Raw genomic sequence first — 16,917 nt, forward strand, 5'->3', positions numbered from 1 at the left:
TGATCATAATGTCCTTTTAACTTACCTTTTGTTTATATGATAAATTGCATTGATTGATTTTTCTTTTTTTTTAATAATTTATTTATTTATGCATACATGAACTGGGGCACAGGCCAGAGGCGTGGGGGTGATAGGATTCACCAGAGACAGAGTGGAAGACAGAAAAGGCAGATTGACTGAAATACAGTGCCTAGGGGAGCAACGGGTGATTCAGGAGAGGTCTGCTGCACCATTTGGGTCACCTCCCTGGCTGGGGATCGAACTCATGCTGCAGTGGCTGCAGATAGCTTCATAGTGCTGAGTCTGAATCCCTTGCACCACCAGGGAGACCCAATTGATTTTTCAAATGTTGAATCATCCATGTGTCCCTAGATTAAATCCTTCTTGTTCATTATGTATGATACTTTTGAAGAATTTTTTTTTTATTTCAGATTGCTAAGATATTTTGAGGATTTTTATTCATCAAGAAAATTGGTCTGTTAATTGGGTATTAGTTCATCCTTTATAAGATATTGTATTTACTTATCTTTAATTGAAGTAATGTTTGGATACCCCCATAAAATATGGCCACTGTAGTGCACCCACCAACAATCATCCATAATTCAATACCATAATCCATTGTGCTTCCTCCCCTCTTTGTTCTTACACTACTTCACCCCTCCCCACTCTGGATGTCCCATTTCTACAGTCAGCTTTCAAGAGTTGTTTAAGTGTGTTTTTATCTAAGTCTTTGTTAGTTACTCTACATTCCATGTATTAGTGGCATTGTATGGTATTTATCATTTTTTTTAATTTAATCACTTCTTTTTCTTTTTTAAAGATTTATTTTTATTTATACCAGAACTGGGGTATAGGCCAGAAGCACAGGAGGGTGAGAGAATTCACCAGAGACAGAGCAGGGAGCAGAACAGGCAGACGACAGAAGGCACTGCTGAGGGGGAGCAGCGGGCGAGGCAGGAGAGGTTTGCTGTGCAATGTGGGAATCTCCCTGGCCGACTGGGAATCAAAGTGGCACTGCAGAGGCTTCAGACAGTTTCACAGCACTGCGCTCAACCCACCGCACCATGGGAGAGACCCTATCATTCTCCTTCTGACTAATTTAGTGTTAACATTTCTCTCTCCATCCACGTTGCCATAAATTGCACTAGTTTATCTTTTTGCTCATTAAATTATATTCCATTGTGTATATACCCCATGTTTTCTTGTTCTGCTCATCTGTTATGGGACACTTAGGTAGTTTCTCTAATTTAGTTATAGCAAATAGTGCTGCAATAAATATGGAAGTGTAAATTTCCTTTTAGATTAATGTTTTTGAAATTCTGGGTAGATGCCTAGGAGTGAAATTAAAAGGTCATATGGAAGATTTATTTTTAAAGTTTCTTTTTTAAGATTTATTTATTTATGCATACAAGAGCTGGGGTACAGGACAGAGGTATGGGGGTGAGAGGATTCACCAGAGACAGAGTGGGGAACAGAGCAGGCAGATTGACCGAAATACATTGCTGAGGTGAGCAGCAGGCAAATCAGGAGAGGTCTGCTGCACCTATTTTAAAGTTCTGAGATAGCTCCTCACTGCTTTCCATAAGGACTGGGCCAGTCTGAATTCCTAGTAGCGTAGCAAGGTTGTATTTTCTCCACATCCTCACCAGCGCTTGTTGTTTCTGGTCTTTTCAATATGTGCCATTCTCACAGGTGCCAGACTGTTTTTATTTCAATTTTCATGTACTTGTTAAAGTTTGTCTTGTGATTGAGGATGTAGTTGACCCTGGAGAATAATCCCTGTGCACTTGAGAAAAACATGAATGCTTTATTTTTTCTGTGACTGTAGGTTAGGCTCATGTGATCTAGATCTTTATTTAGGGTGATTATGTCCTTGTTTTCCTTGTTTATTTTTTGTCTTAGTGATCTGTCCCTTGGTGAGAGTGGGATGTTGAATTTTCCTACCACATATCTATTTTCTTTAATGTCTGTGTTCAGAAGATGATAGTGATTGTTTAATACATTTTTCTACTCTCTCATTTGTTGAGAGAGAGAGAGTGTGTGTGTGTATTATTGAGTGTTATGTCTTCCTGGTGTATTGTACCCTTTATCATAATGAAGTGTCCATCCATATCTCTTGTGACCCTTTTTAGTTTGAACTTGCCCCTGCCTTCTTTTGGTGGCTATTTTTATCTTTAGATCTTTAGGTGTGTTTCTTGGAGATAGAAAGTTGGTTTTATTTGATTATCAACATGCTACTCTATGTCTTTTTATTTTTATTATTTTTACAGATTTATTTATTTATGCATGCAAGAAATAGGGTACAGGCCAGATGTGAAGGGTGGTGAGAGGATTCACCAGAGACAGAGTGGGGAGCAGAATGGGCAGACTGACTAAAATACACTGCTGAGGGGAGCAGCAGGTGAGGTAGGAGAGGTCTGCTGCACCACGCAGGTAGTTCCCTGGCTGGCCAGGGATCGGACTCATGCTGCATAGGCTGTGGATAACTTCACAGTGCTGTGCTTAAACCCTGCATCACCATGGAGGCCCTCTATAACTTTTTATTGGTCGGTTTTGACCCTTAACAGTTAGGGTGATTTTTGATACTTGGGAATCTGCTTTGCACTTTGTTCTTCGTTTTATGGCTCTATTCAATACCTTGTTCCATTCTACCTGTTAATTCCTCTGTTGTTTACATTTTAAGTCTTCTTGTATATATTTTTTTTCCTAGTGGAGACTTAGTGGTAATGGATTTCTGAAGATTTTGTTTGTTGAGAAGAACTTTATTCTCCCTGCAAAGGAAGATCTTTACAAGATAAAATTTTCTTGCCTCAATTCATTTCATTTCATTTTATTTATTTTTGTCTTTTCTGAATATATTTCTCCAACCTCTTCTTGCCCACAGTGTTTCTTCCAAGAAATCTGATTTTTTTTAAGATTTATTTATTTATGTATACAAGAACTGTGGTGCAGGCCAGAGATGCAGGGGTGGGGTGGGTTGAGAGAATTCAGCAGAGACAAAGCAGGGAATAGAACAGGCAGACTGACTGAAATACATGGCTGAGAGGAGCAGCAGGCGAGACAGGAGAGGTCTGCCTCACCATGTGGGTTTCTCTCTGGCCGGCTGGGAATTGAACTCGAGCTGCAGAGGCTGCGGAGTGCCTCATAGTGAGGTGCTTAACCCCCTGCGACACCAGGGAGGCCCAGAAGTCTGATTTCAACCTAATTGATTTTCCTTTAAAGTTTATATGTTTCTTCCCCTAGTCAGCTTTCTTTATTTTTTTTTCTTTGTCTTGTGTTATTGGAAGTTTACTATTATGCGTCTTGCTGCAGTTCTCCTTTCATAATGATACTTTGGTGTCCTTATAGCTTCCTGCATGTCCATTTTTGTTACCTTCTTCAGGTACAGGAAGTTCTCTTCAATTATTTCCTTGAATAGTTTTTCAGTTCCCTTGTCTCTCTCTTCTCCTTCTGGGATTACTATGATTCTTATCTTTCCTTTCCTCATAGTGTAAAATAATTCTCAATGTGTTTCTTCATTCCTTTTCCTTTGTATTTCTCTTTCCTGTTATTTTTTGGATCTTTTGTATCTATATCTTCAAGAGTGCAGAGTCATTCCTCCATAACATCTATTTCATTTTCACGACCACTGAGACTTTAGAAAGTGCTCGATGTTGTTTCTATATCCACACATTTTTAAATATTTTCTTTGTGTACCATATGATTTATCCTTGAGAATATTCTACATGTCTGTAGGAAAAATCTGTGTTCATTGTGTGTGTGTGTGTGTGTTTGGGGGTTCAGATATAAGATTCCAAAAATTTGCATTAAGTCCAGTTGACCCCATACTTCATTTAAGGTCTTTATTTCCTTGTTAACTTTCTGTCTGGTTGATTTATTTATCCCTTATGCCTGTGATATGTTAAAGGCACTAACTGTTACTGTGCTTTTATCAATGTGCTGCTTTAGGTTCGCTAATAGTTGTGTTACATAATTAGGTGCATAAATATTTATGACAGTTATATAGTCTTGAAAAAATTTTCCCTTGATCATGATTTAATAACCATATTTGTGGGCCTTCCCTGGTGGCACAGGTGGTTGAGTGCAGCACTGCGAAATTCCCTGTAATTGTGTCTGTAGTGGCTCTAGTAGGTATCCTGCAAAATTCACTGCAACTGACTCCAGGGAAGCTCTGGGTGTCATTGATTCTCTTATGTCTATCTTTCTGCTGGGAGTAGGGGGAGCCTTCCTCATACAAAAAGTTTGCTGTGGAAATCCAAGGGATCAAACCTGTGCTCCAGTGTCTGTGCACTACTTCTAACCTGAAAAGTCCATTAGGTGAGATTTACAGAGCTTGGTAAAGACTGGTGTCCAGTTTACACATTTTCCACAAACTGAGATTTTCTTAACCTCTTTTATTTATTTTTTTCTTATCCAGATGGCAAACCACCAACATCATTATAAAATACCTGTGGGAAAGTTATCTATTTATCACCAAACCTCTGCATTTTCCTTTTTTTTTTTAAAGATTTATTTATTTTATACAAGAACTGGGGTACTGGTCAGAAGCGCAGGAGGGTGAGAGAATTCACCAGAGCCAGAGTGGGAAGCAGAACAGGCAGACAGACTGAAGACACTGCTGTGGGGAGCAGTGGACAAGGCAGGGGAGGTCTGCTGCACCCTGTGGGGTTCTCCCTGGCCTGTGGGGAATAGAACCAGCTCTGCAGAGGCTGTGGACAGCTTTGCAGCTCGGCACTCAACCACTGCACCACCGGGAGGCCCTCTTCTGTATCTTCCTTAGAGCAAATTTTCTTAGTTTTATTTCCTTTTAGCTGTGCTTAATGGAAAGGACTACCCAAATCTCTCTATTTTGCCATGTTGTGGGTCTATATAATTTCATTTGAATTAAAGAGCCAACTTACTGAATTATAAATGGTTTTATAGACTGAAAGTCAAAAAAATTGTATCTAGTTTTTATTCTACATGGAAAAGGTACTTTATCTTGAACAGATTCTTTATCATTCTGTATCTGTTCCATTTATGTAAAATTTTGCGAAGCTTATCAGTATTTACTTATTTACTTGTTTGCTGACATTACCTGGTTTTCAAGTGTGTAATATATTTGACTGCATCGGTATATGTACATAGATACAACATGTATGTGCAATATAATGCTCCCTAATTATTTCTTCTTATAATAATAAAAATAATACAAATATATAGTAAAATTTAATGGAACAGAATGATTAACACCATGTGTTATCATATTCTTGCGTAATTTATTTTTGCTACTGTATATATGATAAAAGTTGTAGGAACAAAATAAACCATTTAGGTTTGTTGCCTACAAATTAGAAGTAATATACAAAACAAACATAACTAACTGAATATTCCACTATGCAATAATTAATGGGGTTATAAAATGACAGTGGACTTTTTCCCATAAAGAAAAATTATTACTGGGCCGCCCTGGTGATGCAAGGGGTTAAGATGCAACCTATGAAGCTATTCAAAGCCACTGCAGCACAAGTTCAATCCCAGGTCAGGGAGCTACATGGCTGCACATGGTGCAGCAGTCCTCTCCTGACTTGCCCACTGCTCCCCGTAGCCGTGTATTTTAGTCTATCCACCTGCTCTGTTCCCTACACTGTCTCTGGTGAATCCTCACACCCCCACACCTCTGGCCTGTACCCCAGTTCTTGTATGCATAAATAAATAAAGCTTTAAAAAAGGAACATTGGGGCCTCCCTGGTGGTGCCGCAGGTTGGCAGTGCAGGTTCAATTCCTGGCTAGCCATGGAGAAACCCATATGGCACTACAGACCTCTTCTACCTTGCCCACTGCTCCCCTCAGCAGTGTCTTTCGTCTGTCTGCCTGTTCTGCTCCCCCCTCTGGCTCTGGTGGATTCTCTCACCCTCCCACGCCTCTGACCTATACCCCAGTTCTTGTATAAATAAATAAATCTTTGAAATAATTATTACCTATAAATTATTCAAAAATAACTCTAACAACCTATGCTAATGAATAAAATAAAAAGAAAATCCTTACTAAGAACAGTCACTGAACTTTCATATTGCACAAAGTTTATCGCATCACTAGAGGTTTTTTTTTTAACTTTTACTTTTTAACTTCTACTATAAAAACTATTGTGGTATAAAAATATTCTTCATCTTTTCCTGTTGTGATACTTACACAGCATTGCATTTTCTTTTAATTTTAATGATTTTCACTTTTGTTTTTTTTTTTAAAGATTTGTTTTTATTTATTTATGCATACAAGAACTGGGGTTTAGGCCAGAGTGCTGGAGTGCAGTGAGAGGATTCACCAGAGACAGAGTGGGGAGAAGAACAGGTGGATCTGCTGAAATACACTGCTGAGGCGAGCAGCAGGTAAGACAGGAGAGGTCTGCTACACCATGTGGGTTAGCTCCCTGGCCAGGGATGGAACTTACACCATAGTGGCTGGCAATAGGTTGATAGCACTGAGACTTAACCCTTGCACCACTATGAAGGTCCCTGATTTTCAGTTTTTGAACCTTTTATTCCAATTCCATTATTGAGAATTATCCAGGCACCATATGGCCTCAAATTCATGCAAATATATCATTTTGTTTATATGAAGATGTTTTATGTAAGTTTTTCCCTATATTGTTTTGGCTTAAGATAACATGTTATAAGCTAAATCCTGGGAAAATATCAATTTAAATTTCTATTGTACATAACAAAGTCAGGAATTATTTGACTTTACATTCCTGTCTCTGGAAAAACATTGCAGTGTTCATCTATTTTGAGAATATCCCTTTCAGAGATAGGTAAATTTTAAAAGATGGTAATATAATCTCAAATTACACATAAATATATATAGTTGGATATAAAGAATAAAGTTATAATTTTGCCTCATTACAGTGAAAAAAGTTAGCATAAAATAAAGTTATAAACATAAAAGCTGAAATAAAATCTTTGGCGGAAAGCATGGGTAAAATATTTATGTCCTTGGATTTGATAAGATGTAGCACCAAAAGCACAAGTACAATAGAAAAAAATAGACATTTTGAAATTTATTAAAATTAAAATTTATGTTTATCAAAGGATGCTCAAGGGAGCAAAATATTTCAACAGATTTGGGGAAACGTTTAAAATTTTCTATCTTGTAAAGGTTTATTATCCAGAATATATAAGGAGTTCATATAGCTCTACAGCAAAAGGCAACAAATCAAAATGGATAAATTATAAGAATAGACATTTCCCAGAGAAGATATGCAAATGACCAGTATTAACATAAAAATGTAATCAATGTCATTAGTCATTAAGAAATCAAATAAAAAACACAATGAAATATCACAAGGAGATACTTGTTTGTGTGCATGTGTGTGGGTGAGTGTGTAATATTGCCAAAATGTGCAGAAAATGGAACCCTTACACATTGATCCTTGGAATTTAAATTGACAGTCACTGTGAAAACAGTTTGCCACTTCCTATATATTTTATTTATTTTTTTTAACTTTTTTTTTTAAGATTTATTTATTTATTTATACAAGCACTGGGTACAGTCAGAAGCGTGGGAGGGTGAGAGAATTCACCAGAGCCATTGCGGGGAGCAGAGCAGGCAGAAGGACTGAAGTACACTGCTGAGGGGAGCAGCGGGCGGCAGGAGAGGTCTGCGCGCCATGTGGGACCCTCCTCCGGTGGCCGGGGAGCAGCCGGGGATCGAACCGGCACTGCAGAGGCTGCGGGTGGCTTTGCAACCCAGCGCTCAACCACTGAGCCACTGGGGAGGCCCACTTCCTATATATTTTAAACAGAGAATAAACATATAACCCCAAAATACCATCTCTAGTTGTATGTCCAAAACAATTCAAGACAGATTTTCAAAAATTATGCAACAGTTCAAATTGAGTAAACTGGTGTGCAAAACAATGACCCAGTTAGTGGGCCCTCACGGTTGTGTGTGAGCATACAGGACATAGCATAAAAGCAGACACATGGAGAGAAACAAAAAGAGTTTATTCCTCCAAGAAATGAGGAAAGGGAGAACAGAGAGAAAGAAAATAAAAGAAAGAAAATGTATTGATCAGCACATGGCCAGATGCTATCTGTTTTACTGCAGATAATGTCTGCGAGATGAGACCAGGGTACAGATTCAAACCAAATGAGCTTTCTGTTGAGGAGACTGGAATTCAGGTGGCAGCCATGCTGCAAAGAGGACAGTCGGCTGAGATGTGAGCTCAAGAATCTGCTGCACTGTGAAGAGGGAGACTGCCCACTGCCCAATGGTGGGTAAGCAAGAGCTGGTAACATAAGCCAAAGAGATCAGCTGGTCTGTCTAGGAGAGACCAGGATGCCACGCCCAGAGCCACACCTGTGGCCAAAAGACTGGCTGGTCCAACCCAGGAGGGGCTGAAGCTTTGAGACCACATATGTGATGAAGAGGAAGCATGGTCAGCCATACTCCATCTTGTAAAGTCAACATGGGGGCTCTTCTCTGACTCTAATTCCCATCAACACCTCTCAGGATGTCAGAAGGTGGAGCCCAGAGGATCAGTTACAGGTTAAGAGGTTTATTCCTCCAACATGTGTTAGCAGCAACACTATTTACAATAGAGAAAGGCAGACACCATCTAAATATGTCTGCAACTGATAAGCAAATATCTGGCAATATAGCAACATGGGGAATATCCAAACTATTGGATATTATTCAGTTCTAAAAATGAAACTGTGATACACAATACAATAAGGGTAAACCTTGAAAACTTTCTACCAAAGAAAAGAAAACAAATACAAATTTATACATTATATGATTCCACTTATATGAGATTTTTTTGAAGATTTATGTATTATTTATGCTTCCAAGAACTGGGGTACAGGCCAGAGTTGTGGGGGTGAGAGGATTCACCAGAAACAGAGTGGGGCATAGAACAGTCAGATTGACTGAAATATATTGCTGAGGGAAACAGCGGGCAAGCCAGGAGAGGTCCTCTGAGCCATGTGGGTATGTCCCTGGCTGGGAATCGAACTTGGGCTGTAGAGGCTGTGGATAGCTTCATAAGCTGTGTCAACACCTTGTGCCACCAGGGAGGCCCTATGTGAGATTTTTAGAATAAGCAAATCCATACAAAACCAAAATAAGTTATTGGCAGCGGGAAAGGAAAGAATGAATACAACTTCATTATTTAATGAATATGGAATTTTTGAGGGGATGATATAAGTTTCAGAGATAAATAGTTGTGATTATAACATGACATTGTGAATATATTAAATGTCACTGAATCATGTGAATGAAAACGCCAATGTGAAATTCCTAAAATGTTAAATTTTATGATATGTATATTTTACAATAAAAATATAAAAGTACATATATAAATATATTAACTTTGCTCTGTATGTTACTATACTTCTATCAAAATTTCTAAAGACATCTCTATATCTATCTATATCTTCACACATGTGTGTATATTCTGCTAATTTACATTTCTTACTTAAAAATATCTTTTGGCATCTTGTCAGGATAGTACATGTGGGTATAGCAACATTTTATTGCCTAGTACTGTTCTTCATGGAAAATAATTTTCTACTCTGTGGTGTACATGGTGTACAATATATCTTGCAGCATGAGGCATATGCCTATTTTATTTATTTATTTTATTTAGATTTATTTATTTTTTTATACAAGCACTGGGTACAGTCAGAAGCGTGGGAGGGTGAGAGAATTCACCAGAGCCGGAGTGGGGAACAGAACAGGCAGACTTGACAAAATAGACTGCTAAGGGGAGCAGTGGGCAGCAGGAGAGGTCTGCGCGCCATGTGGGACCCTCACCCCGTGGCGGGGGTTCGAATTGGTGCTGCAGAGGCTGCTGTCAGCTTCGCAGCCCAGCACTCAACTACAACGCCACCAGGGAGGCCCTGTAAGTCTTACTTATGTTGAAGCCAATATGGTAGAAGGGCAGGAACATACTCTTTTAATGATAATGGTACAATATCCAGTCCCAAGCCATTTTTAGAATTCTTCAGAACTTTTCATGATAATGAAATAAACTACCTTATTTAAAGTTTAGTTACTTTGGTGTTTTGTCAGTTACAAATTAACAAATTATTTGGAACGAGTCATTATTAAATTTCAGTGAGAATTTTTGATCCTACTCCCTTCTCTCCCCCACCACCCCATAGTGTGTCCCTTTACCAAATTCTAGCTTGTACTATTATTACTATAGGACAAAATGATAACAGTGAGACTATCAAATAATATTTAATGGCATTTACACTGATTTATCCTGCAGATAAATGTGTGTAACCAGGGCCTCCTCAGGGGCGCAAGGGGTTGAGCACAGTGCTGTGAAGCTGTCTGTAACCTCTGCAGCTGCAGCGTGAGTTTGATCCCCAGTGGGTCAGGGAGCTACCCACATGGCGCATCAGATCTCTCCTGACTCACTCCCTGCTCCCCTCAGCAGTGTACTTCAGTCCATCTGCCTGTTCTGTTCCCTGCTCAGTATCTGGTGAATCCTCTCACTTCCCACACCTCTGGCCTGTACCCCAGTTCTTGTATGCATAAATAAATAAATCTTAAAAAAAAGAACGATTAAAAAATGTGATGTTTTCCGCATTGCTGATGTTTTGCAATCTGTGTTTTGTTTTTTTTTTCCAATCCAATATAGGGAGAATAGGATACCCTTTAAATGTCATATATTTCAATTTCTTAAATCATTAGTGGAACTGAGGATAATACCCTGAGTTTGTTTATTTATTTATTTATTGTAAATTCCACTAGCCTACTCTGTATCAATTAATTTTTGTGGAAAACTATGGCTGTTCATTCTTAGGAGAACATGGGTCTCTGGAAACTTGTCAAAGGCTTGTTCAGAGATTGGTGTTATATCATCTGGACCCCTTATCTTTTATCTTCTAAAAGACTAACCTTGGATTCTTTTTATTTTGCATCTGTTCTAAAAGCAAAATAACTAACCAGAGCATTTAAGAGCCACTCCAAACATATGATGCCTCTATTTGAAATTTTAATCATGTGACATAACCATTTTCATTGGTCAAAGCAAGTCACAAAGACTATGGCCATTTATACAACCTGTGACATCATTTCTCCAAATAGCAATTGGTTCATTCATTGTATTCTAATGGTCTGCATATAAGTCAAATAAATGCTTCATCTATCATATGACTCAAACACACTATCCTTTTTTTTTTCATTCTGAACTTTACTTAAGGTAACTTAATTTATAATCATTAGTAAAGGTATTTGTTTTAAGTTGCTTTTACCTTTACATAGGTTTCATGAAAAACAGTTTCTGTTCCAATATCATTACAAAGGTATTTTTTTTTTTACTTTTTTTAACATTATTTTTTAGAAGTAATTTTGGTCTATAATTTTAGCATCTAGTATAATGAAACAAAAGTTTCTGGTTGTAAAAGGTCAGATCATTTAGGTACTGACCACCCAGATGTTCTATTTGATGCCCATTAGTAAACCTGAACAGAGGGGAAAATGACTTTTGAAAGTCAAATTTAGGTACAGGACTCCTGGGAGAGAGATACAAATGTACTTGCCATAAAGTGAGTAAAACTGCCCGCTTGAGAGAACTGGAGGGCAGCCTGTCAGACACAATAGCTCTATAGCAGAAGGCAGTTTACTGGCTCCTTTAGGGATGTACAGTCCACAAAACAGCTGTGTTCCATCGACTGGAGACATTATTTCCATATCTTTGGTATGAGGACACCGATGAAGCCAATGACACTCATGCTCTATAGCAGGTGAACAGCTGTTTCTGTGAAGTAATTAAAACTGGATCTCGCCTCCTCATGCTGCTCTGATACTTTGATGCATCAATCATAATCTTGGATTCTTCTGAATTTGTTCCATTATTCCCTTGAATAAATCTGGAGCATATGCAATCCACAAGGCAGGAAACCAAAATTAACAGCACTCGATCATAGTCTCATATGCCAAGATCCCTAAATATTGATTGGCCTTTCCAAGCAATCTAGTGTTTGTAGTAAAATTTCTGTTGATCTCAAGAATGTTTTTAGAAAATAATTGTAAAGACTTAGGAAATCCCATATGTTGTTTTACTAAAACTCACAAATGTGTAATGACTTTGTTCTTAATGATACTTTAAAACTTCTTTTTTAGCAGTTAAATTAACTTTTGTAAATTTAAGTTTCTCTGTATTGGAAAACAAAATCTAGATGTCCTAGAAGAAATATCTATCTATGGAAGGACAATTGCTTCTTATAATTATTAACCTTTCATATTTTTGTTTAAAATATTTATAATTCAATAAAGCCATGCATGAAAAGCACATTCAATTCTAAGGCATTACATATATGTAACACTATGAATTAAAAATCAGAAAGTCAATAGACGTGATCTGAGGACAAACAATAACTAAAGTATGCATTTAAGATAAATGGCACGTTAGAGTATGTTGCAGGTTTTCTCTCTCAGTGTTGCAGAAGAGGTAATTTAATAAATGGACACATGGCATTATAGATTGACTAAGTATTTGCTAGATTTAAATTAAATGGACACTTTCCATAAGTATTTACTTTCTGAAGTCAAATTCTTAATTGTTGGCGACATTATGTGCTCTTAGTTGTTCAAGGAAGCTAAATGTTTATCAAATGCAAATAAGGAAGGGTGTAAGCTATCTCTATCATTTAAACTGATTCCCTAGTGTCTGAAGTTCACCTATCTTATTCCTTGAATTTACAAATCTAGAAGGAAAATAGCTTAGTGTAAATGGGTCAGTTTATAACTATGACAACATTTTATTTGAAGCGTCATAAACCTGTAACTCTGAATCATATACAGTGATGGAAATCAACATTATTCAATACAAAAGAGAGAAAGAGAGAAAGAAAGAGAGAGAGAGAGAGAGAAGAAAGACACCAGAATTTTTAAAGACATTTAAATCCAAGCATAAATAATAAAGTGGTCACATAGCTCATTCTATACCATATAATTTTAGTTCAGCTGCTGAAACAGGCAATGGGCAATACATTTGCTTTTGGCAGCGTTGATTATGCCAAAGACCACGACACTTTGGGTCAGTAAAACTAAAAGAAACAAAGAAAATTTCAGTGTCTTTCAGGAAACTTGATCACACCAAACTCTATTAAGTGGTCTATGGGAGAAGGAAGTTAATAAAGCACTATCAGTATTATAGGCCCCACGGAGCTTATTGGAGGATCTGAACAAATATACTGAAAAACAGTCATAGAAAAGAGGATGAGCTTTATAACGGGGGATTAGAATTTAGTCTATGTGGGCATAGTGATTTGGGAGTACAGGGAAGGGATTTTACCTTTCACTTTTCATAATTTGATGAATAAAGTATCCTCAATTGTTACCCAGATGACATAGATATTCCATTAAGGGGTTAAACTTTCAAATATAAATGTGAAGTTCAACAGACAGATAAAACAAAGGAAAGCAATGATATTTCTACTAAACCATGTATTTGTGCTCCTAATGATGTAAAACCAAAGCACTCTGGATAAGCCCTCTGTAATAAGCTCAGCTCCATTTTTTCTTAAATAATAACAAAATCAGGTTCTTCTTCCTATAACTTATAATGTCTATGTTTAAATGCAATTCACAACTAAACTAGCATGTCTAAGTTGCATCAAACATTTGCAAACACACACTATAATTTTCATTTAATTGCTTCTAGAACCTAAATTTGTATAAAATTTTATACTAAATAGTTTTTTAATATTAATTCTTTTTTAATTTTTAAAGATTTATTTATTTATGCATACAAGAGGTGTGGTAGGTGGGAGGAGTATCAGAGACAGAGTGGTGAACAGAACAGGCAGACTGACTGAAATACACTGCTGAGGGGAGCAGCAGGAGAGTCAGGAGAGGTCTGCTTCACCATGTGGATAGCTTCCTGGCCCGCTGGAGGGAGATTGAACTCACCCTGCAACGGCTGCAGACAGCTTCACAGTGGTAGGCTTAACAGAGGGCTTGTCCCCTTGCACCACCAGGGAGGTCCTACCAGTCTAAGTCCTTTAGTCCTTTTTTTTTTTTTTTTTTTTTTTTTTGTGGGACCCTCGTCTGCGGAACAAACCGGCGCTGCAGAGGCTGCGGGCAGCCTCGCAGCCCAGCCTCAACTGCTGAGCCACCAGATAGGCCCCAGTTTAAGTCTTAAAATAGAAATTAAATTACAAAATATTGGTTAAAAGTTGCTACATACATTTGACTTCAGCATAGGTATTCACAGCAAACATTTATCAGAGACAAGGATTAAAAATAAAGGAGGACATAAAAGGAGAGAATAATAGATTCAATAGATATCTAATGTCTTAATCTCTGAAATAATAATGGTCAAAAACAAATAAATAAAAAAGACAGGTATTTCATTTTTTTAAATTAATTGATTTAAATGAAACTAGACTACTCTCTCACACTATGCACAAAAGTCAATTCAAAATGGATAAAATAATTGAATGTAAGACCTGAAACCATAAAATATATAGTAGGAAATATAGGCAAAACACTACATGACATACATCTCAGTAACATCTTTAAAGACTCATCCCCAAAATCAAAGAAAGTAAGGAAGAGATAAACAGCTTAGATTACATCAAACTAAAATCTTCTGTACAGCAAAAAAGATATTAACAAAACAAAGAGTCATCCAATTGATTGGTAGAAAATTTTTGCACTCCATAGACAATAAGTATTTTATAAACTCTCTGACATAACCTCCAGTTTTACATTTATTCCCCATACCTCTTAAGTTTCTCCTGCACAATTTATCCTAGGTAAATAAGGCATGGGCCTGTGAAATACATTTTGGTAATGAAATGTGAATGTGAATAGAAGTGCTTATACAGGTTATAATTTATCTCAAATTTAAAGAAAAGTGAATTATACTTTAAATTTTATACCTGTTGAGGTAGAAATCAAGATATGAGTCTGAATCACCACTGAAAACATCCAAAAATGATGAAAGCAAAGATGGAAAGGATCAGACCAAAAATGATCTCCTGTATTAGAGTTGTCTATTTATTCTGGGCTGTATCTTACTTCTTAATGCTCATTAGGAAGAGAAATAAACATTTATCGTTTTAAAGACACTCTTAGGAAATTGTATTTTGCAACATAGACTGTAATCTTATCAGTGAATCTTCCTGTCAGTAGAAATATTCTCCCAATCTCATTTTATACTTAATTCAACTAAGTAAACCTTACTTTTCTTTGTTTCATGCTATGTATAATTTCACAATAAATAAATATGAAAATATGGGTTTATTAGGAAACTGTAATATACTTTATCATAATATTTAAGAAAACAATGATTTTATAAATAGATTTATTTTAAACTTTTTCAGTCTTTATTGTTTATCTTGTTTTAATGAATGTAAATTACCTGCAGAATATTTATGAAGAATTATTGCTAAATGTATTTCCTTGCAACATATAATGCTCGAGTTAAAATGTCAGAAAAATGTTTAGTAGGTCCAGAAATCTCCACACAGTGATCCAGCAATTCCACTCCTAGGTATTTACCCAAAGGACACAGAAACATCAATTCCAAAGAGCACCTGCACTCCTATGTTTATAGCAGCACTGTTTACAATAGCTAAGCTTTGGAAACAACCCAAATGCCCAAAAATAGATGACTGGATCAAGAAGATGTGGTACATATATACCATGGAATATTACTCAGCATTCAAAAAAGATAAACACATGCAATTTGCAGCAACATGGATGGCACTGGAAGGGATCATGCTCAGCGAAATAAGCCAAAAAGAAAAAGAAAAATACCGGATGGTCTCACTCATAGCAGGAATCTAGAAAACTTAAATAAGGGACCAGGAAAATGAATATAAGAAAGTGAAAATCAAAATCAACAAAAAACTATGAACCAGAGACACTTTTGGGGGGTGGGGGCGGGAGGGGAAGGATTGGGGTCAGAATGGGGCGTTTGCAATTGTATGGGGGAATATAAAAATAAAATTTAATATTAAAAAAAACAAAAAAAACAAAAAAAAATAAAAATAAATACTTCATAAAAGGAAAAAAAAAAAAAAAAATGTCAGAAAAATATTAATGTTTACAATTCTTTTCATGAATGTTACATGACAGAGTAAGATGTGAATCATTGTTAAATAGTTCTTAAATGGATGATAACTGCTGAAGTTATGAAAAATAATTAGTGTGATATTATAATCAGGTTGCATCTTATAAAAAGAAGGTGGAAAAGACAATAATCCCATTCAATATAATGGACTAGGTCTCTACAATAAGAACTGATACATTTTACAATAGATTGTCAAAATTAACAGGTAATGGTGGTTCAACACTGCAACTAAGGACATCTGTTAACCTTCAAACCACAGGATATTTTTTTAAAGATGTATTTATTTATGCATGCAAGAACTGGGGTACAGGCTAGGGGTGTGGGGAGGGATATGAGAGGTTCAGCAGAGAAAGAGTGGGGAACAGAACAGGAGGACTGACTAAAATACACTGCTGAGGAGAGCAACAGGCGAGACAGGAGAGGTCTGCTGCTCCATGTGGGTAACTTCCTGGCTGGGGATCGAACTGTGCTGCAGTGGCTGTGGATAGTATTATAGGTTGCATCTTAACCCCTTGCATCACCAGGAAGGCCCTCAAAGCAATTTAAAGGACAGAATATCAACCTGATTTCATAAACTAGTTGGTGGGTATTTATAAATAATTCGATTTCCTTGTCATCTTTATAATGCATCTTCAGTGTATTACTAAAAATATTTTGGTTTTTATAAATCCTTTCTTTTGGTATTTTTCTTTTTTGAAAGGGTAATCTTTTATCTTTGAAAATTTTATTCATTTTTATTGTGCTATTATTTATTGAGGCTTTCCACACTGTAAATGATTTAAAGGTATTGGCTCACACCTCTTCATATATCTAAGCAAACCACACCCACTACTAAAGTATAC

The sequence above is a fragment of the Talpa occidentalis genome, unplaced genomic scaffold (genome assembly GCF_014898055.3).
Source record: "Talpa occidentalis isolate TD23 unplaced genomic scaffold, MPIMG_talOcc4v2.1, whole genome shotgun sequence".
Classification (NCBI taxonomy): Eukaryota; Metazoa; Chordata; class Mammalia; order Eulipotyphla; family Talpidae; genus Talpa; species Talpa occidentalis.